General features: G+C 38.6%; 1 pseudogene; it reads right to left on the bottom strand.

Moving 5' to 3' along the window:
* The window catches only part of LOC101445680 (E3 ubiquitin-protein ligase makorin-1-like), a 39081-nt pseudogene extending 15780 nt beyond the window's left edge, over positions 1–23301 (bottom strand).
* Positions 23302–24596: the final 1295 nt, after the last annotated feature.

Genomic DNA, 24596 nt, shown 5'->3' with positions numbered 1-24596 from the left:
CTTCTGTTTCAACCACCCTGCACAGCAGGAGAGGAAGCAGGGTTGATTTAGAGACACAGAAACTTCCTGGGATGGGGGGAACCATTTGTTGAAGGGTGGCTATTCCCCAAGAATAGGGGAGGACATTGCCCAGTACAGACTGAAGCTTTTGAATAGAGGATTCAGATCCCTGTGTCTGGGATCTGTGCAATAGTTTCAAACTATCCTGGCCAAAAGTGACTGGCAGCCTTGATATGAAACACACACTTGGCAGGGATGGAGTTGGTTGAGAATTTAAGACTCAGTACCAACTCAGGGCTGTGGGGAAGAGTTGGATGGAGAGCACCATCTATTGGGTAGACCAGGAAAGCACAGATTCAAGGAGATGTCAAGAGTAGATGGACGCTTTCCAGGTCCTTCCCCCCAGGGAACTTTGGAACTGATTTACACCCTTCTTTGATAGGTCCCTGGCTCTGGTTTTTGTTTTTTAACTTTTTTTCCTTTATCTCTTTGCCTGTTTTCTTTTTTTAATCTCCTCCCCCCCTTGCCACTTGCTTGCTGTCTGCTCTCCGTGTCCATTCACTGCACATTCTTCTGTGTCTGCGTGTTTCCCTTTGTTGTGTCATCTTGCTGTTCCAGCTCTCTGCAGGCCACAGGCTGTCAGCTCTCTGCAGGCGCAGGTGAGCCTGCCTTCACAAGGAAGCCCTGGGACATGAACCCAGGGCCTCCCATATGGTAGATGGGAGCCCAGTTGATTGAGCCACATCTGCTTCCCCTTCTGGTCCTGTTTTAACTGGGAAACACTGAGTTGAGATAGGCCTCTCTGGGAGGAAATTTCTCCCAGAATAAGAGCTCCGGTAAAGGCACCTAGAGATAGTGAAAGGAGTGTTAAAAAGCTACAGAGGCAAATCAAAATCAACAGAACAGATCAGCATTCCTCAAGGAGGAAGAGGGGAAAGGAGGTTTTCTCCTGGGGGGTGAAACAGTTGTACATAGAGTGCAATCTCAAAAATTGTACCATGTATCCAGGGGAAGAATCAGACAAATAATAGTTGAAGAAATCTGAACAATTAAACATGAGCTATTCTAAAGGTCTAAAATAAGTTGTACTGAGTGTCAAAGAAAAATTTTAACATTAAGCCAATCAACATGAAAACCCTAGACAAGAGAGAAAAACTGACCTCAAGAGTAAATTCATAAAGAAAATCACATGCCCAGACATCAGCAAAAAATTACACACCATACTAAGAAGTAGGAAGACATGGCTCAATCAAAGGAACAAATTAAAAGTACAGAAACAACACCAGATTTAAAACAACAAATCAATGATTCACAAACAAATCTAAATCAATTCAAGTAGATTAAGGAAAATAAGGTTAAATAAATTAAAGAGATAAAAGGTATTAAGAAATACTGAGAGAACATAAAGAAGAATTTGAAAGCATGCAAAGAAAAATAACAAAACTTATGGGAATGAAAGACACAATAGATGAAATTAAAAATGTATTAGAGGCTTGTAACATCAGAAGATTTGAGGTAGCAGAAGGAAGGACCAGTGAGTTAGAAAACAGAACATCCAAAATTGACAGACAGAAGATAGCAAAAAGAATAGAAATAAATTGAGCAGGTTCTTAGAAACTTGAATGACACTGTGAACTGCACAAACATATATGACACTGGTTTTCTAGAAGGAGAAGAGAAGGGAAAGGGAACAGGAAAATCATATGAGAAGTTAATGGTCAAAAATATCCCAATGTTTCTAAAAGACAAAGATATTTACATCCAAGAAGTGCAGTATTTTCCAAACAAAACAAGTCCAAATAGATCTATTCTGAGACATATTAATCAGACGGTCAAAAGATAAAGAGAAAATTCTTAAAGTAACAAGAGAAAAAGTGATTCATCTAATATAAGAGACACCCAGTAAAAGTAAGTGCTGCTTTGTCATAAAAAAAAAACATAGAAGCAAAAAGGCAATGATACTTTCTAAGATGTTAAGAATTAAAAACGGCTAAAAAATTGTTTATCTGGCAAAACAGTCCTTAAAAATGAAGGTGAGTTTTAAATATTCACAGGTAAACAGAAACTGAGAGAGTTCATTAACATGAAAACTACCCTACAAGAAATACTAAAGGGAGTTCTGCAGGCTGAAAGGAAAAGACAAGAGAGAGAATCCTGGAGGAAAGTAGAGAAATGAAGATTTTCAGGTATGGTAACTGAGAGAGTTAAAAAAGAGAAAAATAAGGTGTGATGAATGAAAGCCAGAATATAAAATGGTTGAAGTAAGTACTGTCTTTATATTAATAATAATATTGAGGTTTAATGGATTAAATTTGATAGCCAAAAGACACAGACTGGCAAAATGGATTTTAAAAAATGATATATCTATATGTTCTCAACAAGAGGCTCACCTAAGACACAAATCCAATATGTTGAAAGTGAAAGGTTGGAAAAAGATTCAACACAAACATTAACTAGAAAAGTGCTGGGGTAGGTATAGTAATATCAGACAAAATGGACTTTAAATGCAAAAATCTTAAAAAAGACAAAGAAAGACATCATGTATAAATAATAATAGAGGCAAATCACCAAGTAAAAATAGCAATCTTAAATGTTTATCACCTAAACAGGGTGCCACAAAATGCATGAGACAAATACTGAGCAAATTGAAGGGAGAAATAACATCTCTATAATCATAGATATTTCAGTCTACGACTCTCATAGACAGAACATCTATAAACAGGATCAGTAAGGAAAAAGATAACTTGAAAAATTGAAAAATTAACTAAGTCTAATTTATGTATATATATACAGAATATTGGACCCCAAAGTTGCAGGATATACATTCTTCTCAAGTGCTCATGGATCCCAGGCCAGTTTCTCTAATGTATATAGATGCAAAAAGTCTAAAAAAATACTTGCTGTGGTGGTTTGAAGTTCTTTTTTGAATCCCAAGAGACTATGTTTTTAAACTTATCTATTCCTATGGGTTGTGAGACCCTTTAGATTGGACTACATAAGTGAGACATGACTCAGGTTGACTCTCCACCCTCTTTCTGGGTCTTATGTAAAGAAAGACATAGAGAGAGACATAGGAAAAGGGAGTTCTGCCATTTTTGTTCCTGTCACATGACAGAAGACTCAAGGATTACTAGCACCCAAAGCTTAAGCATGAAGCCCCAAAGAGACTGGGCTCATGGAACAGCTCAAGGCTAAAAAGACAAGCATTATTCCTGGTTGCCTGCAGCTGAAGTCTGGGAGATTGTAGATTCTGGAGAGGAACGCAGGGACATTGGCAGAGATTGGTAGCCATCTTGCTTCACCACGTGGCAGGACACCAGGGTCACCAGAAGCTGACTCTGGTGAGAAAGCATCTTTGCCGATGGTGCTTTGATTTGGACATTTCACAGCCTCAGAATTGTGAAATTTTACCCTAAATAAAATTCTGCTTATAATCTGGTACTATGCATTGGCACCTCTGTGGCAAACTGAGATGCTAACTGAATCCAAAACACATTAAAAGAATCACACACCACAGTCAAGTGGGTTTTTAACCCAGGTGTTCAAGGGTGGTTCAACACAAGAAGTACACCACATTAATAAATTGAAGAATAAAAATCACCTAGCCATCTTGATTTGATGCAGAAAAGGCTTTTGACAAAATCCAACATCCTTTCTTGAAGAAAACACTTCAAAAGATAGGAATGGAATAGACTTTTCTCAACATAGCAAAGTGCATATATGAAAAAAAAACACATCTAGCATTGTACTCAATGGTGAAAGACTGAAAGCTTTCCCTCTGAGATTGGGAATAAGAGAAGGATGCCCACTGCCACCACTGTTACTTAACACTGTAGTAAAAGTTCTTGCCAGAGGAGTTTCACAAGAAAAAGAAATAAAGGCACCCAAATAGGAAAGGAAGAAGTAAAACTTCTGTTATTTGTTGATGATATGATCCTGCATATAGAAAACTCTGAAAAATCTACAACAAAACTACTAGAAATAATAGACAAGTTCAACAAAGTTGCATGATACAAGATGAATACTCAAAAATCAGTAGCATTTCTACACACTACTGTTAAGCAATCTGAGAAGGAAGTCGGAAAAATTACATTTCCAAAAGCAACTAAAAAAATCAAATATTTTGGAATAAATTTAACCAAGGATATAAAAGACCTGTCCTCAGAAAACTACAAAATATTGATAAAAGAAACCAAGAAGACCTAAATAAGTGGAAGGACATTTCATGTCATGGATTGGAATACTAATTATAGTTAAGATGTCAATTTTACCTAAATTGATTTAAGATTCAATGTAATCCAAATAAAAAATCCAGCAGCCTGTTTTACAGCAAAGGAAAAGCCAATTATCAAATTGGTTTGGAAGGGTAAGGGGTTTTGAATGGCCAAAAGCATCTTTAAAATGAAAAATGAAGTTGGAGGATTCTAACATGCTGACTTTAAAGCCCATTACTTGGATACACTATAAAAAACAGCATGGTACTAGGATAAAGATAGACATATTGACCAATGGAACCAAATCAAGAATTCAGAAATAGACCCTCACATCGATGGTCATGTAATTGGATAAATCTTTCAAAACCACCCAGTTGTGTCAGCATAGTCTATTCAACAAATTATGCTGGGAGAACTGGATATCCATAGTTAAAATAAAGAAGAAAGATCCTTATTTCATACCTTACACAAAAATTAACTTAAAATGATTCAAGGACCAAAATATAAAAATTAGAGCCCTAAATTTCCTAGAAGAAAATGTAAGGAACATCATCAAGATCTTGTGGTAGATGGTGGTTTCTTAAACCTTACATCCAAAGTATGAGCAAGGAAAGAAAATTAGCTAATTGGGACCTCCTCAAAACTAAACACTTTTGTGCCTCAAATGTCTTCTTTAAGAAGGTGTAAATCAGCCTACTCACTGGGAGAAATTTTTTGGAAACCACATGTTCCATAAGGGCTTGATCTACATGTTATATAAAGAGATCACACAACAATAAAAAAGCAAGCAACCTAATTTAAAAAATGGATAAGTAAGCAGTTGTGGCTCAACTGATAGAGTGAATGCCTGCATATGGAAGGTCCAGGGTTCGGTACCCAGGGCCTCCTGACCCGTGTGGAGCTGGCCCATGCGCAGTGCTGATGCGCGCAAGGAGTGTCTTGCCACACAGCGGTGTCCCCCATGTAGGGGAGCCCCATGCACAGGGAGTGTGCCCTGGAAAGGAGAACTGCCCCATGTGAAAAAAGCACAACCTGCCCAGGAATGGTGCCACACACACGGAGAGCTGACACAGCAAGATGATGCAACAAAAAAAAGCAACACAGTTTCCCGGTGCTGCATGACAAAAATTGTGCAAGAGGACACAGAAAATACACAGCAAATGGACACAGAGAGCAGACAATGGGAGGAGGGGGGTAGGAGAGGGGAGATAAATAAATAAATAAATCTTTTAAAAAAATGGATAGAAGACTTTTACAGAAATTTTTCCAAAGGAAAAACACAAATGGCCAAAAAGCACATGAAAAGAAGATCAATATTACTAGGTGTTAGGGAAATGCAGATCAAAACTACAATGAGGTATCATTTCATGCCTTACAGAAAGGAAGTTTAAAAAAAAACAAAACAGAAAACTACAAGTGCTGGAGAAGATGTGGAGAAATAAGAACGCTCCTTCATTGTTAGTGGGAATGTAAAATGTTGCAGCCTCTGTGGAGGACAGTTTGGCAATTCCTCAGGAAGCTAAATAGAGAAATGCAATATGATCTGGAAATCCTGCTACTAGGAATATATTCAGTAATACATTCAGAAAACAGGGAAGCAGTCATTCGCATGCAGATGTTTATAGCAGCATTATTCACAATTGCTAAAAGATGGATACAAACTAAGTGTCCATCAAATGATGATTCAATAAACAAAATGCTGTTATATACATATGATGAAATACTATTCAGCTGAAGAAATGAAGTCAGGATGCATATGACAACATGGATGAAACTTGAGGACATTATGCAGAGTGAAATAAGCAAGACAAATATTTTATGGTCTCACTAATATGAACTAAATATGAATAATAAACTCACGAATTTAAACTATAGAGTACAGGTGACTAGGAAATAGAATATGGGTTGTGAAGGGGGAAATGATGCTGAATTTATGGGGATGATAAAGGTAGGGAAATTGTTAGAGTTGAAAGTTACACATTACGGGGAATATAATCAACACTGCTGATTTATAAATGTAATTTTGGATGAAAGTGGTAGTCTTGGAAGGTTAATATCAATTGAAAGAAGGCTAGAATAATCTAGGGACTGTATAACATAGTAATTTCAGTGGTGGATGATGATTACGGTTAATAGTACAATTACAAGAATGTTCCTCTATTGCAATGTGTATTAGCCAAAGGGTGCTGATGTAAAATGCCAAAACTCTGTTGGATTTTATAAAGGGTATTTATTTGGGATAGAAATTTACAGTTACCAGGCCATAAAGGGTAAGTTACTTCCCTCACCAGTCTACTGCCACATGCTGAAGCAAGGTGGATGCTGACACCTGCCAGGCTTCCTGGGTTCCTCTCTTCCAGGGACTTGCCTCTCTCTAGACTCAGCTGCTCATTCTCTGATCTTTGCAACTGCAAACTTACAGGTGAATGGCTTGTCTCCCTTCCTGGGGCCTTCTTTTTCCTCATATCAAATTCCTCTGTGTACTTACTTCCTGGGGCTCTAGCTCAAAACTCCAACCTCCCCTCTCTGCAGTGCATTTCTCTGTGAGTTCCCACCCACCAAGGGGACGGGCATGCAATGTCCTACTGATGTGGACCAATCAAAGTCTTAATCATTATTTAATTAAGTAAAAGTAAAACCTCTGAATCCAATACACTCTAATATGCCTAGAGGAAAAGACCAGTTTACAAGTATAATCCAATATTTCTTTTTGGAATTCATCAATAATCTCAGACTGCTAACCAATGTGTTTTGAATATGGAGATACATGGGAAAATATAACTAATGTAACACTTAAACTATAGATAACTAATATTGTAATATTTTTTACAGCAGTGGCCAAGAAGGTACCATATCAATGCTAAGGTCAATAATGGGGATATGGGATTTTTCCCTTTGGAGTAATAAAAACATTCTGAAATGGACTGAGCTAATGATAGGATAACTCTTGATTAAACTGACAGCCGGGGGTTATATACTTTGGATGGATTGTATGAAGCAAGGCGCCATGTAACACAGCAAACCCTGTAGTGAATGAAGGACTGTGGTTCCAAAAACATCCTCTCATGAAATATAATAAATATACAATACTAATATATGGTGTTAATAATAGAATGGTTTATAGGGAAAATGCACCAAACATAAGCTGTGGACTATAATAGTAATAATATTACAGTAATGTTCTTTTACCATTTGTAACAAATGTATCACAACAATGTAAGCTTTTGGTGGAGGGGTCCTGTATGGGAATTCTCTATGGCACGAATGATTATTTTGTTAATTCACAACTTCTTAAAAAAAAAAAAGCCCAGGACCAGGTGGCTTCACGGGTGAATTCTACCAATCATTTCAAGAAAAATTAACAACAATCCTGCTGAAACTCTTCAAAAAAAATAAACAGGAGGGAACACTACCTGACTCATGCTATGAAGCCAACATCACTGTAATTTCAAAGTCACATAAAGAGGTGAAAATTATTTCACCTCAAGAAACAAAACTTACAAACAAATTGCTCTCATGAATTAGGATGCAAAAATCCTCAACAAAATATTTGCAAATCAAATCCAACAGCATATTAAAAGAATTATACACCAGGATTGAGGGGGGAGTTGTTATCCCTGTTATACAAAAATGGTTCAACACAAGAAAATCAGTTAATGTAATACACCATTTGACAGGATACCCTTTGATTGCATTAGATTCAGCTGAGATGTCTTTGATTAAATTACCTGTTAAGATTAGGGCTTTGATTGACCATGTCAGTAAGGCATGACTCAGATTGAGTCCTTGTTCCCTTGGTGGGCTGATATGAATGGACACTCACTAAAGAAGATACATGGGACAAGAGAGAAAGCACTGTCATTTTTTATTATGGGAACCCAGGGTGAGGTGAGCCATTTGCCTGATAGTTTGCAGCTGACCTTGGGAAGAGACCAGAATAGCTGAGACTGAAATAGAAGACCCAGAAAGAAATGATCCTTATGGCAAGACAGAGAGGAATCCCTGAGAGAAAAGCCCTGTGCCAGCCTGCAGCTGAGAGAGAGGAAGCCCTGAGGGGAAGGCTGGACCCTCAGAGATCAGCAACCGTCTTTCTTCAATACATGGCAACTGACTTTGGTGAGAAAGCAACCTTGAGTTGGACTCTTTAGGGCCTTGTAACTGTAAGCTTTTATCCCAAATAAATACCCTTTATAAAAGCCAACAGATTTATGGCACTTTGCATCAGCACACCTTTGGCTAACTAATACATACCACGTTAACTACTCAAAGGAGTAACACCACATGATAATTTCAAATGATGCAGGAAAGTCATTTCACAGAATCCAGCATCCTTTCTTGATTAAAAACAATTTTTTTCCCCAAAAAATTGGAACAGAAGGAAACTTCCATAACATGATAAAGGGCATATATGAAAAACCCATAGGTAACATCATACAAAATGGTGAAGGACTGAAACCTCTCCTTCTAATATCTGGAATATGACAAAAATGTCCCTGTCACTACTGTTATTAAACACTGGGCTGGAAGTTCCAGTTAGAGCAATTAGGCAAGAAAAAGAAATAAAAGGCATCCAAACTAGGAAGGAAGAAGTAAAGCTTTTACTATTTGCAAATGTCATGATCCTAAATTTAGGAAGTTTGGAAAAATTGGCAGCAGTACTGCTACAAGTAATAAGTGAATTCAGCAAAGTGCCAGAATACACGATGAACATGCAAAAATAATTAGTTTCTCTATACACTGGTAATCATCAATCTGAGGATGAAATCAAAGGAAAATTCCATTCACAAGAGAAACTAAAGGAATAAAATATATAGAGGTAAGTTTAACCAATGATGTAAAGTACCTGTACGCAGAACACTGCAAAATATTGCTTAAAGACATCAGAGAAGACTTAAATAAAAGGAAGGACATTTGTGTTCATGGATTGGAAGACTATATATCATTAAGTTGCCAATTCTACCTAAATTAATTTACTGATTCAATGCAATCCCAATCAGAATTCCAACAGTCTGCATTGCAGCTATGGAAAAGCCAAATATCAAATTCATTTGGAAGGAAACTTATTGGAAAAGAAGAGCAAGTTTGGAGGACTCATACTTCATGACATTAAAGTATATTACAAAGATTCAATGTTCAAAACAGCATGATATTGGTATAAAAATAGATATTCCAAACAATAGAATCAAATTGAGAGCTCAAAAATACACCCTAACATCTATGGTCAATTGATTTTTGATAAGTTATGAAATCCACTAAACTGGGTTAAAACAGTCTCTTCAACAAATGGTACTGGGGAACTGGATATCCATAAACAAGAGAATGAAAGAGTCCCCCATCTCATGCCTTATACAAAAATTAACTCAAAATGGATCAAAGGCCTAAATATAAGAGCCAGCACAATAAAATCCCTAGAAGAAAATGTAGGGAAGCATATTCATGATCTTGTAGTAGGCAATGGTTTCTTAGACTTTGAACCCAAAGCACAAACAATGAAAGAAAAGCATAGATAAATGGGACTGCCTCAAAATTAGAAACTTCTGCACTTCAAAGGACTTTGTGAAGGAAATGAAAATGCAACCTTCACAATGGGAGAAACTATTTCAAAATCACATATCCAATAAGGATTTAATATCCAGAATATGTAAAAATCCTACAAGTCAACAATAAAAGATAGCCTAATTAAGTAATGGGTAAAAGACTTGAATAGACACTTTTCATACAAATGTCTAAAATGCACATGAAAAAATGCTCAACATCACTATCCATTATGCAAATGTAAATCAAACCCACAATGAGATATCTACTATAAATCCAATATTAAAAGAACAGAACTGTGGCAGTTTGATATTGCTTATGAATTTCAAAAATAGATATTGGATTATGTTTGTAAACTGGTCTGTTCCTCTGGGCATATTATATTGTATTGGATTCAGAGGTTTCACTCTTACTTGATTAAATTATGGTTAAGGCTTTATTGGGCCACATCAGTAGGACATTGCGCCCGCACCCCCTTGGTGGACAGGGACTTACAGAGAAAACGACAAGGTTCCATTAGACACAGCAAAGACCCCGGGAAGAGAAACAAGCTGTCCACCTGATAGTCTACCACTGGCCTTGTGGAGAGAGCAGAGCAGCTGAGCCCAGAGAGAAACAATCCCCGGAAAGAAAGGAACCCAGGAAGCCTGAACTCTTGCAGACATGTGCAGCCATCTTGCTCCAACACGTGGCAACAGACTTTGGTGAGGGAAGTAATTTATGCTTTATGGCCTAGTAACTGTAAGCTTCTACCTTAACTAAATACCCTTTATAAAAACCAACAGATTTGTAATATTTTGCATCAGCACCCCTTTTGCTGACTATTATAGGAGCACTATAAGTGTTAATAAAGAATGTGAAGAAATAGGATTGCTTGGTCACTGCTGGTGGGAATGTAGAATGGTGCAGCCACTGTGGAAGACAGTTTGGCAGTTCCTTAGAAAGCTAAGTACAGATTTGCCATATCTTGCAATTCTGGTACTAGATAATAAAAATGAAAGCAGGGACAAGAATTGGTATTTGCATACCGATGTTCACAGTGGCATTACTGACAATTTCCAAAAGATGAAAACAGCCCAAATGTCCATCAACCAATTAGTGGATAAACAACATGTGGTGAAGATACATGATGGATATTCACCTGTAGAAGGAATAAAATTCTGATGCATGTGGCAACATGGATAAGCCTTGAAGACATTACGTTGAGTGAAATAAACCAGACACAAAAAAGACAAATATATTTTGGTCTCACTAATATGAACTAGTTATAATGAGTAAACTCTTAGAGTTAAAATATGAGTATTGGTTACCAGAATATAGAATGAGGGTAGAGAATGGGGAGCTGATGCTTAATGCCTGCAGAATTTTTAACACAGTTGATTGTAAATGTTTGGAAATGGATAGAGGTGAAGACATCACATTACCATGAGTATAATTAACAACACTGATTTATGGATATGATTGTGTTTGAAAGGGGAAGTTTGAGGTTGTACGTGTCTGTATGGGACTGTAAAACATAGTGAACCTGGTTTTGCATGAAGACTGTCCCTTAATAGTACAAATATAAGAATGTTCTTCCATGAACTAGAACAAATGTATATCACTATTATAAGGTGCTAATAATAAGGTGTTATAGGGGAAACTATAAATAATGCAAACTATATGCTATAGTTATTGGTAACATTGTAATATTTTCCATCAGTTATAACAAAGGTACTATACTAATGCTAAGCGTAGGTCAACATTAGGGCTATATAAGGGGAATGGGATTTTTTTCTTTTTGGAGTAATGAAAATGTTCTAAAATTGATTATGGTGATGAATGCACAACTCTGTAAATATACTGAGAGCCATTGATTGTACACATTGGATGGATTGTGGGGTGTATAAATAAAACTGCTTTTTTTTTTTAACAAAAGCAAAGAACTACTGGAGTTGAAGACCACAATAAAACTGAAAAAAAAATTTCCGGGGGATTTCAAGCACAGAATGGAGGTGGAACAAGAATCAACAACCTAAAAACTAAGAAAATTGAAATGAGGCAAGTGGAGGAGAAGAAGGAAAAAGAATTACAAAAAAATGATCATGGAAAAAGTGTGCCAAATGTATTCAATGGACCATGATTGGTGGTAATAGTCTGATGATATTATCTCATAATCTGTAACAAATGTTCCACCAGGGTGTGGAGTTGTATGTGAAATCTGCACATCTGCATGATTGATTTGCAAGTTCACAATATCTGTAATAAAAATATATTTTTAAAAAATAGTATGGGTTGGGGGAAAAATACACTGAATGTAAAATAAGGAATATAGTGGGTAGTAATATTTTGATGATGCTTTTATATAGTTTGTAACAAATGTTTCACACCAATGCAAAGAGCTGGTGGAGGAGTGATGTATGAGACCCCTGTGTGATGTTATGTATGTTTATTTTGTAAGTTCACAATCTTTACTATACACTTATTGTTTATATGTGTTCATGTATGAATGATATACTTCAATAAAAATTTTTAAAAATTTTAAAAAGAAGTGAATATAGCCTAAAAATCCTCTGGAACAACATCAGGTATTCCAATATATGTATTATGGGTAACCCAGAAGGAAAAGGAAAAGAGAAAGGGCAAGAAAGAATATTCGAAGAAGTAATGAAAGAGAACTACCGAAACTTAGTAAATATGTGAATATGTATATCCAAGGAGCTAAGAGAACACCAATCAGGAAAAATATGAAGAAAAATACAACCTATCATATACTAATGAAACTGTCAAATTCAAAAGACAAGGAGAGAGTTTGAAAGCTGCAAGAGAAAAAGAAACATGGTATGTACAAGGGAGACACAATTAGATTGAGAAAAAATTTCTCCTCAGAAACCATGGAAGCCAGAGGGCAGTGGGTTGAGATACTTAAATATAAAAATATATAAGTGCTAACAAGTATAAAAATGCAAGGGGAGTGAGGGGGAAATAGGAAGAACGAACATGAATGCTATGGAAGTCAAGACGTTGTCAGTCAAATATGATTGTTGTACATTGGGATGTGAGATTTTAATCACATGGTAACCAGAAAAGGAAAATACACAAAGGTAGGGAAAGTAAACAATGTACTCTTAAATAACCAATGGGTTAAAAAGGAAATCACCGGGGAAATTATCAAATGTGTTGAGGGAATGAAAATGAAGATACAACCTACCAAAACTCATGAGATGAAGCAAAGGAAGGACTGAGAGAGAAATGTATAAGTGCAAATGCTTATACTAAAAAGTAAGAAAGATTTTAAACAGATACATAACCTCAAAATTAGAATAACTAGAAAAATAAAAGCAACCTTAACCCAAAGCAACGAGAAGAAAGGATAAGAGTAGAGACAAATGAAACATTAAAAAAAAAAAAGTGAAGACAGTACATCTTCGGCATTGATGCAAGAATATTACAGTATTGCTATTAACTATAATCCATAGGTTAGTTAATAATAGGAGGTATGGAAAAAATATGTCAAATACACCCTATGGACCATCATTAGTGGTAATAGTCTGATGAATATATCTCATAATCTGTAAGAAATGTTCCACAACAGTGTGGTATGTTGGTGAAGGGACATTGTATGGGAATTTTACACATATGCCTGAGTTTTGGGGGGTTCACAACTTCTGTAATAAAAACATATTTTTAAAAAGACACAGTGGAGAGTATCAAAAAAACAAACAAAAGTAGATTCTTTTGCAAGACCCATAAAATTGGCAAACCTTTAGTTAGACTGAAAGGAAAAGAGAGGACGCACATATGAAAACTAGAAATGAAAAAGGTGATATTACTACTGATTCAATTGAAATTCAAAAAGATCATATTGTAATATTCTTGCATCAATGCCAAAGATGTACTATGTAATAATGGGAGGGGGTATGAAAAAATATCTAAAATGTATGCTATGAACCATAGTTAGTGGTGATAGTCTGATGATATTATCTCATGATCTGTAAAAAATGGTCCACAACAGTGTGGTGTGTTGGTGAAGGGGTGTTGTATGGGAATACTATACATGTGCATGATTGTTTTGTAAGTTCACAACTTCTGTAATAAAAATATATTGAAAAATAAAATGAGCAAAAAAAAAATTATAAGAAGATACTATGAGCAACTGTTTGCCAACAAATTAGATATCCTAGATGCAATGGACAAATTCTAAGAAATGCACAAGCTACCTACAATGATTCAAGAAGAAACAGAAGTTCTCAACAAACCAATAACTAACGAGATTGAATCCATAATCAAAAGCCTCCCAACAAAGAAATCCCCAGGACTAGATGACATCACAGGGGAATCTTACTAAACATTCCAAAATGAATCAGCACCAATTCTGCTTAAATTCTTCCAAAAATTGAAGAAAAGGGAACACTTCCTAATTCCTTCCAGGAGGCCAACATCACCTTAACCCAAAGCCAGATAAAATAATGCAACAAAGGAAATTGACAAACTGATATCATAAGTGTAAACATTCTGAACAGATTACTATGGCACAAAATCCAACAGCACATTAAAAGAAGTATTCACTATCATCAAGTGGGTTTTATCTCTGCTATGCAAGCATAGTTCAACATAATAAAATAAATTAATGTAATGCACCACATTAACACGATGAAGGGAAAATACCACATGATCATCTTGACTGATACAGAGAAGGCATTTTACAAAATACAGTGCCATTTCTTGATTTGAAAAAAAATACTTAAAACACCAGGAATGGAAGGAAAATTGCTCAACATGATAAAAGGGATATATGAAGAGCACACAGCTAACATCCTACTTAATGGATGCTCTCCCTTTTAGATCAAGAAAAAGACAAGGATGCCCATTGTTGCCATTATTATTCAACACATACTACTGGAAGTTCTTGCTTAAGTCATTAGGCAAGAAAAATATATAAAAGACATCCAAATTAGAAAGGAAGGAGTAAAATTTCCCTTATTTGCAGATGGCATGATGCTATAAATTGAAAATCCTGAGAAGTCAAAAACAAAACTCCTAGAGCTAATAAATTAATTCAGCGATATAGTGGGGTACAAGATCAACATCCAAAAATGAGTACTGTTTCTGTACACAAGGAATGTGCAATTGGAAGAAGTAATCAAGAAAAATATTCCATTCACAATAGCAACTAATAGAATCAAATATCTAGAATAAATCTAACCAGGGATGTAAAGGACTTACAAACTCACACACGCATAAACACACACACACACACATATAAAAATGTAGGTAAGCATCTCCAGTACCTTGTGCTAGGCAAAAGTTTCTTATAATTTATAATCAAAGCAAAAGAAAACATAGATAAATGGGACCTAATCAAAATTAAAAACTTTTGTACCTCAAAGGATTTTATCATGAAATTGAAACAACCTATACAATGGGAGAAAATATTTGGAAATCACATGTCCAATAAGGGTTTGATATCCAGAATATATGAAGAAATCCTTCAACTTAGCAACAAAAAGACAAAAGACCCAATCAAAAAATGGGCAAAATAGTTGATTAGACACCTCTCTACAAAAGGTATACAAATGGGCAGAAAGCACATGAAAGCATGTTCAACATAATTAACCATCAGGGAAATACAAATCAAAACCACAGTGACATACCATTTCACACCCATTGGAATGGCTGCTATTTTTTTTTAAAGAAAATAATAAATGTTGAAGAGAATGCAGAGAAATAGGAATATTCATTCCTTGCTGATGGCAAAGGAAAATGGTGTAGCTGCTGTACAGGACAGTGCCATTTCCTCAGAAAGCTAACTATAGAATTACCAAATGACCCAGAAATTCCACTACTAGGTATACACTGAAAAGAGCTGAAAGCAGGTACTCAAACTGATTTTTGCACACCAATGCTCATAGAGACCTTATTCACATTTTCCAAAAGGTGGTAGCAATTCAAGTGTATATCTACTGATGAATTGATAAATAATATGTGGTATATATATACCAAAGAATACTATTCGGACATAATCCACCACTTTGTTAAATTCACTGATTTGTTCTATGAGGTTTGCTATGGATTTTTCAACATATTCTTCATATACAATAATATCAACTGAAAATAGGCCAAGTTTTACTTCTTCCTTTCCAACTTGGATGCCTTTTATTTCTTTCCTTGCCTAATTGATTTGGCAAGGACTTTCAGTACAATGTTGAGTAACTGGTGAGAGTGGCCATCCTTGTCTTATTCCTGACCTTAAAGGGAAAGTTTTCAGTTTCTCATCATCAAGTAGGATGTCCCCCAGCATTTTGTAAACTTGTTACTCCTTATATCTTTGTACACTGTATGTCCAAAATGTAGATTTATCAGCACTTTTTATGCATTTGAATTTTAGCACCTGTAGATAGTAAGAAGTGGAGTTACATACTAACAACACAATACAAAAATACTGGCACTTATGATTACCCAAATGGTTACATTTACCACAGGTCTTTATTTCTTTACGCTGCTTTGAACCACTGTCTAGTGTTCTTTCCTTACAGGCTGAAGAACTCCCTTTAGAATTGCTTGTAGGATATAGGTCTAGAGGAGATGAACTCTCTCAGCTTTTGTTTTTCTGAGAAACACATTGGAAATTAGCTATTTTGCATATTCTATGGTCGCTTTATAATTGCACATCTGATTGTAGTTGTAACAATATTGTAATGAATGACAGTCCAGTAAGCCTAACACGACTGGGTCACATCTGAGGAGTAGCAGATTATTGGCCCCTAAGCATTCTGGAAACTTCTTCCTAATCAAAGAATGTAAATTTGGTCAAGTTCACTCTTCATTTATTCAATTACTTCAAACATTTGAATTATTTATTGCATATCGTAAGTACATTTATCCTTAGGCAGTGACTACATTCCATCAATGTGCCTTAATCTATTTCTTCAGTTGTCAGTTACTGTTACCTTGTTTTACCCTTGAACTTGTTCTGTAGAAGAGAGAAATCCTTTGCTATCTGTATTCCTTGGTGTAAGAAGGTAATGACATGGGCAGAGTGTATGTTCTTTCTCTAAATCTGTTATTATGTTCATTAAACACTTCTGTAGCAAAGATGTGGAAGCTTTCTTGTTACCAAAGTTTCCTTCACTGTGGCTATTTGGAAAGGAGCTGAACTTGGACGTTTCTGTAACCCTTGAGAGAAATATTTTGAAGATTTAACCACTTCTCTGGAGGGGGACAAACTATGGAAATTGTAAATAAGTTTTATTTATAAACCTGACACTGTATTCAATCTACATTTTGGCAGAATTTCTTCTCTTTAAAAAATGCTTTTTGAAAAGGCATCTTGCCAGATACAAAATTCCTGGTTGACAGCTGTTTTCTTTTAGCCTTTTAAATATTTCAACCCACAGCTTTCTTGACTCCATGGTTTCTATTGGAAAGCAGAACTCAATCTATAATAATTGGGACTGCTTTGCACAGAACACATTGCTTTTCTCTTGAAGCTTTCAGAGCTTTTTCCTTATTCTTTGAAATTGATATTATAATCAATATACAATGGGGTGTATTTTTCTTCATGTCAATCCTATTTGGTGTTCTTTGGAGTTTGTGGATGTGCATATTGATTCATTTTCCTACGTATGGGAAGTTCTCTGTCATTTTTCTTTGACTATTCTTTCTGCCCCTTTCTCTTTTTCTTCTTCTTCTGGGATTGCCATAATGTGTTGATATGCTTGATAATGTTCCATAGCTGTGTTAGGCAATTTTTGCTTTTAATATTTTTTTTCTTTCTGCTTCTCAGCCTGATTTATTTCAAGTGTCTTTTCTCCCAATTCACATATTCGTTTTCTGCCACTCAAATTTGCTCTTGAAAACTTCTTGGGCATTTTTCATTTCAGTTATTAAGGTCTTCAACTCCAGTAGGATCTGTTTTTTCCCTTTTTAAAATGTCTGTTTCTTTACTTAGACTCTCATTTGTCATTCATTGTTTTCCTGGTATTATTTAGTTCTTTCACTGTGTTTCCCTTCTGCTGCTTGAGTGTTTTTAAGATTTTTTAAAAGCTTTGTTTGGTATGTTGACATTCTTATCTTGTGTGTTGGCATTTTCTGGATTTTTTCCATTTTCCTCTTTCATTGATGGGCCATCATTTCCTGTTTCTTTGTCTTCCACTCCTTTGTTGCACATGGTACTTTTTGATATTTTAAAATGTTAACCCTGGGATTTAGTCCCTGAGATGTCTGTTTCTTGCTTTTGTAACCACCTGGGAATGAGATTCTCTGGAGCTTCAGTTCTCCTAACAGGAAAGTCTATCCAAGGTGAATGCTCTGTGCAGAGCTTTCCATCTTTCAGTGCCTGAGCCTTATCTGGGGCTTTTGCTTATAAGTGGCTTTGAATTTCCCCTGTTCACAGGAGTTTTGTTTTCCCTTCTGTTTCCCAGGTGAACTCCCTTATCTGGGTGTTTGATGTTGGCAGACATTCCTCCAGACCCTCTGCCTCTATAATTTTTTACACTCATTTTGTTGCTTCAGATGCTTTTGCCTGGAGGGCAGGTCCTGGGTGGAGGATCACATGTGAGAGGACTTTCCCAAGTCAGTCTTTCCTAGACAAGATAGGACTAGGGGGCAATAAAAGGGGGACACACTGGCTGCAAAGTGCCCTTAGGAGGTGATCAGGACAGTTGCCAAAATCTTCTCTGCTTATGATGAGCCTTCCTCATTGCCCAACAAATGCAGTCCTTCAGCTTTCTCTCCCCACAGCAATGTAGAAGTGCTGCATCTTTAAATCTCCACTGCCTCTGTCCCTGTCACTGGAGGGCGGAAGCAATGGCTTGCACCTGCCTATCCAGGGTGGGTTTTAACAATGGCTGCCACTGTCTTTTCTGGGGTTGGTTTGAAAATAGCTAGCTGCAGAGCTGGGTACCCAGTATTCCTCCATATGTCATGATTAGCAATCAGCTGGGCCCACCTGTGTTCTTGGAGAAGAGGATTTTTAAGTCCCTTTCTGTCGTCAGCAAACCAACTGGGGACTGGACCCAGGGGTAGCCTGCCATGTGAATAGGGATGGGCACCATTTGCTGTCATGCAGAGAGAGCCTTTTCCTCACACTCCTTCCTGGATGTTGTACACTGTTCTTCTGGTCTCTGGAGTCTCAAAATAGTTGTTTCAGACAGAGTTCCTGCCAATTTAATAGCTGCTTTGGTGGAAGAACTGAGTCCTGGAGCTCTCTACCATTTTCCCTGGAAGTTCCTGTCTGATACTTTTTAAAAAAAAATTTTATTTCTCTCCCTTCCCCCCCGCCACCCCAATTGTCTGTTCTCTGTATCTATCTGCTGCGTGTTCTTCTTTGTCCACTTCTATTGTTGTCAGCAGCACGGAAATCTGTGTTTCTTCTTGTTGCATCATCTTGTTGTGTCAGCTCTCCGTGTGTGCAGCACCATTCTTGGGCAGATTGTACTTTCTTTCACGCTGGGCAGCTCTCCTTATGGGGCTCACTCCTTGGGCATGGGGCTCCCCTATGTGGGGGGCACCCCTGCGTGGCATGGCAGGGCACTCCTTGTGCGCATCAGCACTGCTCATGGACCAGCTCCACATGGGTCAAGGAGGCCCGGGGTTTGAACCCTGGACCTCCCATGTTGTAGGTGGACGCCCTAACTGCTGGGCCAAGTCAGCTTCCCCTGATACCTTTTTAATTTTCCTTTTTGAAGGATATTTCTACTTGATTTATAATTCTAGCTTGACACTTTTGAATTTTTATTTTAGCATTTGAAATATGATTTAACTTTGGGTTTTGGCTTGTCTTTGCTCCTTAAGAGAAATATGGTTTCATTCTATACTTTGTTCCCTTTAATTTAATATAACTTTTTTCATTGGTTTCTGTTTATTCTTTATCATTATCACTGGATTTACACAATTTGATTACTATAGATCTTGTTGTGGTTTTCTTTATGTTTATCATTCATAAGCTTCTGATAGATATGGGAATTTATACTATTCATCAAAATTGGCATAATTTTGGCCATTATTTCTTCTTACTTTTCCCCTCTTTATGTGACTCCAACTAAATATATGTTAGTCCACTACATATTTCCCCCAATGTTCCATAAATCTGTCTATGTATTTATCTCTTTTCATGTGTTTGGATAGTTTTATTGCAATATTTTGGAACTATCTTCAATATTAATCTGCAGCTAAGCATTTCCAGTAAAATGCTCACTGTGGGTATTGAATTTGTCAACTCTACAATTTCTGATTTTTCTATTTTATATCTTTTCATTTGTTTTTCATTATATTCAATTTTTCCTTTAAACATTGGGGCATATGTGTAAGAGGTACTTAAGAGTTCTTATTTGCTGATTCCATCATCTCTGTCCTTTCTGGGTATGATTGTTTTGACTGAATTTCCTCTGGGTTATGATTTCACGTCCCTGCTTCCTCACATATTTTTATTGGACGCTCAACATTGGGATTTTATACTATTGCGCATCTGGATTATTTTTTCTTGCTGTAAAGAGTATTTGAGTTGCTTGGACATTTATACATAACGTATGTGTGTGTTAGTGTGATCTTTTTGAAGCTTATCTAGGCTTTTTCTGACTGATCTAGAGTAGCTTTTACTCTAGGGCTAGTTTGGCACTATTATTAAGTTATGACCTCTTTTGTTGTCTTCACTTATTGCCCCAGCTGTTCAACAAGTTCACTATTCATCTGGCCATAACTCGAATCAATTTCAACCTTCTGTGAACTGTGGGAATTGTTCAGGATTTAGCTCCTCACCAATTCTTTGCTCCTTGCAGTGGTTCACCTTATCCATATGCAGCTTAATATTTAGCAACAGTGTCATGGGAAACAGTATGCAGATTTCTGGGTCTATTTCTCTGCATAACTCATTCCTTGTTCTCTTCCCCATATATTCTAGATACCTTTGACTTCACAAACTCTGGTCTCTATTTTCTCTACTCGGTAAGAGTGCCATAAGGGCCTTGGGTTTCCTTTCTTGGTGTTGATGTCCAGAACGTGCCTCCAGGCAGAAATCTGGATAGGAGTGTGGCTCACATATATGGTTTCCCTTCTCTTGAAGATGCAAGTTCTGTGATGCCTATCAACCAATGTCTGAGAACAGTTGTGCAGTTTCCTAGCTTTTACTGTGGGAAGGTGTAGCAGTTTGATATTGTTTATGAATTCCAAAAATAGATATTGGGTTATGTTTGTGAACTTGTCTGTTCCTCTGGGCATATTATTTGGATTGGATTCAGAGGTTTCCCTTTTATGTGATTAAATAATGATTAAGGCTTTGATTGGGCTACAATGTCAGTAGGACATAGAGTCCCTGCCTCCTTGGTGGGTGGGGACTCACAGAGAAAATGTCATGGCAGAAGAGAAAGTTAGTTTTAATGCTGGAGCCCCAGGAAGTAAATACACAGAGAAGCGGATCATGAGAGAGAAGGCTCCATTAGACAGGCAGAGGCCCTGGGGAGAGAGAAGAGCCATTCACCTGACAGTCTACAGCTGGCCTTCTGGAGAGAGCAAAGCAGCTGAGCTGGAGAGAAACAAGCCCCAGGAGAGAGACGAGACATATCCCAGCCTACAGCTGATATTGGAAGAAGCTGGGACCACAGAGACTTAACAGGAAGCCTGAACCCTGGCAGATGCTAGCAGCCATCTTGCTCCAACCTGTGGCAAAAGATTTTGGTGAGGGAAGTAACTTATGCTTTATGGCCTGGTAACTGTAAGCTTCTACCTCAAATAAATACGCTTTATAAAAGTCAATAAATTTGTCATATTTTGTATCAGCACCCCTTTAGCTGACTAATACAGAAATATTTACTCTGTCATGAACAGCGCAGAAGTCTGTGATTATTATTTAAAAGTGAAGTCAAAACCCACAATTGAGTGCTCTGGTTCTCAGAGGTAGGGTAGGAAGTAATGGAATGTCAATATATTGGGCAATGGGATGAGAGTGGTGTAGGAAGAAAAGCAAGGCTAGGAAGAGGTAAAAACACAATTTTTTAACTGGGTCAAAAATTAAATTCCATAGAGATCAATGAACCATTTGCATACAGGAAGTGATTGAGATATTTGAATTTGAGATTTTGGAGATATGCAGTTTTTGGTTAAGAATCAAGCATGAGCAAAGCTTAATATTAATGATTCAATTCTATTCATCAGCAGGTAACTGCTTGGTGTTGAAACTTTGAGTTGACTTAGGGAACACTGAAAGAGAAGTGATGGCACAATTGTTGTTCCTCAGTAGTAGAGCAAGATTCCTGGTCCTCTGCGTGCTTCTCGGTAGCCCTGTTCCCTTGAGGTTGCTCTCAGTAGGTCGTGTGAGGTTGCAGAAGCAGAGACAGAGGGTGGAGGTTGTCTTTCTCTACCTGCCTACCACTCTCTCCCTCTGAACCAACAAAGGTAACTCTTACTCCTTGAGAATTGCCTCATTCTGCCATCTCGTTGATCAGCTTATGTTCTGGGCTTTTGTATTTGAACTAGGCATAGGTGTAAATCAGGAGCTCTTAACAGGAGCTTGAATTGAAATTCAGAAAAACATTATTCTTGTGGGGAAATGTTGGTGTGGGTGTGATATATTTATTAAAAATACACAGTACAGCGTGGACTTAGTAAAGTGTCAGTGTTTTTCACCTGACTGGCAAAAGGGGTCCATGGAACAAAAAAGCCCTAGTGTAAAGGAAAAGGTTAAGCCTTCATATTCTGTGGTTGTTTTATACCTGAACATAAAGACTATAAAACTTTGACAAAAAATTGGTTAAGACTTTGGTAGAGTAAGAAGGAATAATAAAGACCGAAGGAAGAAAACAGGTAGCATTGCATTATTCTTGAAAACATGCTTTGGGTGAAGCAGATGTGGCTCAAGCAATTGAGCTCCCGCCTACCTCACAGGAGGTCCTGGGTTTGGTTCTCCATGCCTCCTAAAGAAGATGAGCATGACAGCAAGCTGACAATTCAGGCTGACTTGGTGAGCTGATGCAACAAGATGACACAACAAGGTGATGCAAGATGATGATGCAACAAGACACAAGGAGGAAAACATAATGAGAGACACAGCAAAGCAGGGACCGGAGGTGGCTCAAGCAATTAGGTGCCTCCCTCCCACACGGGAAGTCCTGGATTTGGTTCACAGTGTCTCCTAAAAAAGGAAGACAAGCACACAACAAACAGACACAACAAATGCAAACAACAAGGGGGTGGGGAGAAATAAATACATAAATAGTAAATCTTTAAAAACTAAAAATATGCTTTGGTATCCAGGTGGCATTGCTTATTCCTAGGGTGCTGGGATGGGGTTCAGGACTAAAGGTCAATCCTTTGATCAAGTACAAGGAAAAATGTTTGAAATTGGGACTTTCAAAGGGACTCTGGTACAATGGCTCATTTTGCACGGGCTTTATTTCCAAAGACAAAGCTAGCCAGTGTCCGAGAGCTGAGAAAGAGGGCTTAAGGGAGGAGAGCGGGACAAACGTGGCGTCGCGCCTCTGAGGCTCCTCCAGGAGCCTGGCCTCTCCTAGCTCCTGCGGCAGTGGCCGGGGGCGCCCAGAGAGGTGGGGGGTGCTTTACCTTTTCCAGCATACGTCATCGGCCCCTTCTACCTCCCTCTGATTTTGAGATCTCAGCAGGAACTCTTGGGGCTTCCTGACAGAGCAGCCTTGCTGGGGCCTCACACTTGTGGCCCTCTCTGTTTCTCTCTTCATTATTTCACGTGCCGTTGGGTGCTGAGCTCCAGGCGGGCTGGTGGCGACTCTGGAGTTGGTACGTTGAGGCAACGTAAAGCCGGGAATGGAAGAAAGGTTTCCACGGGAGGGACCGTGCGGTGATGGCTGTGCGGGCTCCAGGGGTGTGGAAGCAGAGCCCACCAGCCGTGGATTAGAAGTTGCTCCAGGCTCAGGAAGGTTCCCTGGGGCCCTGGCAGCCCCGTTTCACACTCCAGTCCAAGAAGAAGGGATAGAACTGGATGCATCAGACATCCCACGGGAGTAACCCCACCGCGGGGCGCTTGAAACCAAGGCCCTTGAGGGAACCGCTGGGCAGCTGTCCACGCGCCCAAGTTACAGGCGAGCAGCGGCTGCGCGCCGGGCGCGGCTGGAGGGGCACAGGGTGGCGGCCTCCGTGCGTGAGCGCTCTCCTCTGTGGCTTGGCCCACGAAGGGGTCCCCTTTGTGCCCGAGTCCTTTTCCTCAGTCACAGGGGGAGCACGCGGCTGGGGGTGGCGCCGGGGCTGCGCCAGGCGGCCGCGCGGCTCTCCCCTTGCCCCCGGCTGAAGGGCCCTGACCGTCTATTTTAAATTCTCTAACTGTTAGGCCGGCTTCAGTCGCCTCCACTGCGGTTCCCTCGATCAGCTGCCTGCCGCGGAAAGGCCCAGAGGCCTTGGTTCTTACGTGGAGTAAAAAGTAAACAACCTCCTTGGGAGTTTTCTGGATTTAGACAGGGAGTCGCGCACGCTGATGCTGGCCAGTGTGAATGAAAGTTGTGAGGGACAGAGGAGCCTCGGAGAAAACAGTGAATAAGTCATTAAAGCAGCAGGTAGCTCAGCCCTCATTTCTGAAATACTGACAGCTACGCTCACTAGTCCGCAACTCCGAAACCCCAAATTTTTCTGCAGCCGCTAGGCAAGGGTGGGATGCAGAAGTGACCTCCCCGTTATTCGACAAGATTGGGAGCAGAATGTCTGAGAACTGGAAAGTTCTGGGGACATGCGGTGCGCTGTGAGCTCGGTTTCTGAGAACAAACGCGTGGAAGGACAGCGGGGAGAGCGCGGCAAGTGGCGGGCCCTCCTGGGGAGGGGAGGGGGCTTCCGGCGTCGCTCTCTTTTCTGAGGCCTGGCAAGTTCTTCCTGGTGCTTGCGTCTCCGTTGGGGCCACAGCGGAAGCAGGAG

The sequence above is a fragment of the Dasypus novemcinctus genome, chromosome 3, assembly GCF_030445035.2.
Source record: "Dasypus novemcinctus isolate mDasNov1 chromosome 3, mDasNov1.1.hap2, whole genome shotgun sequence".
NCBI classification, from domain to species: domain Eukaryota; kingdom Metazoa; phylum Chordata; class Mammalia; order Cingulata; family Dasypodidae; genus Dasypus; species Dasypus novemcinctus.
This window is presented reverse-complemented; position numbering and strand designations above follow the sequence as displayed.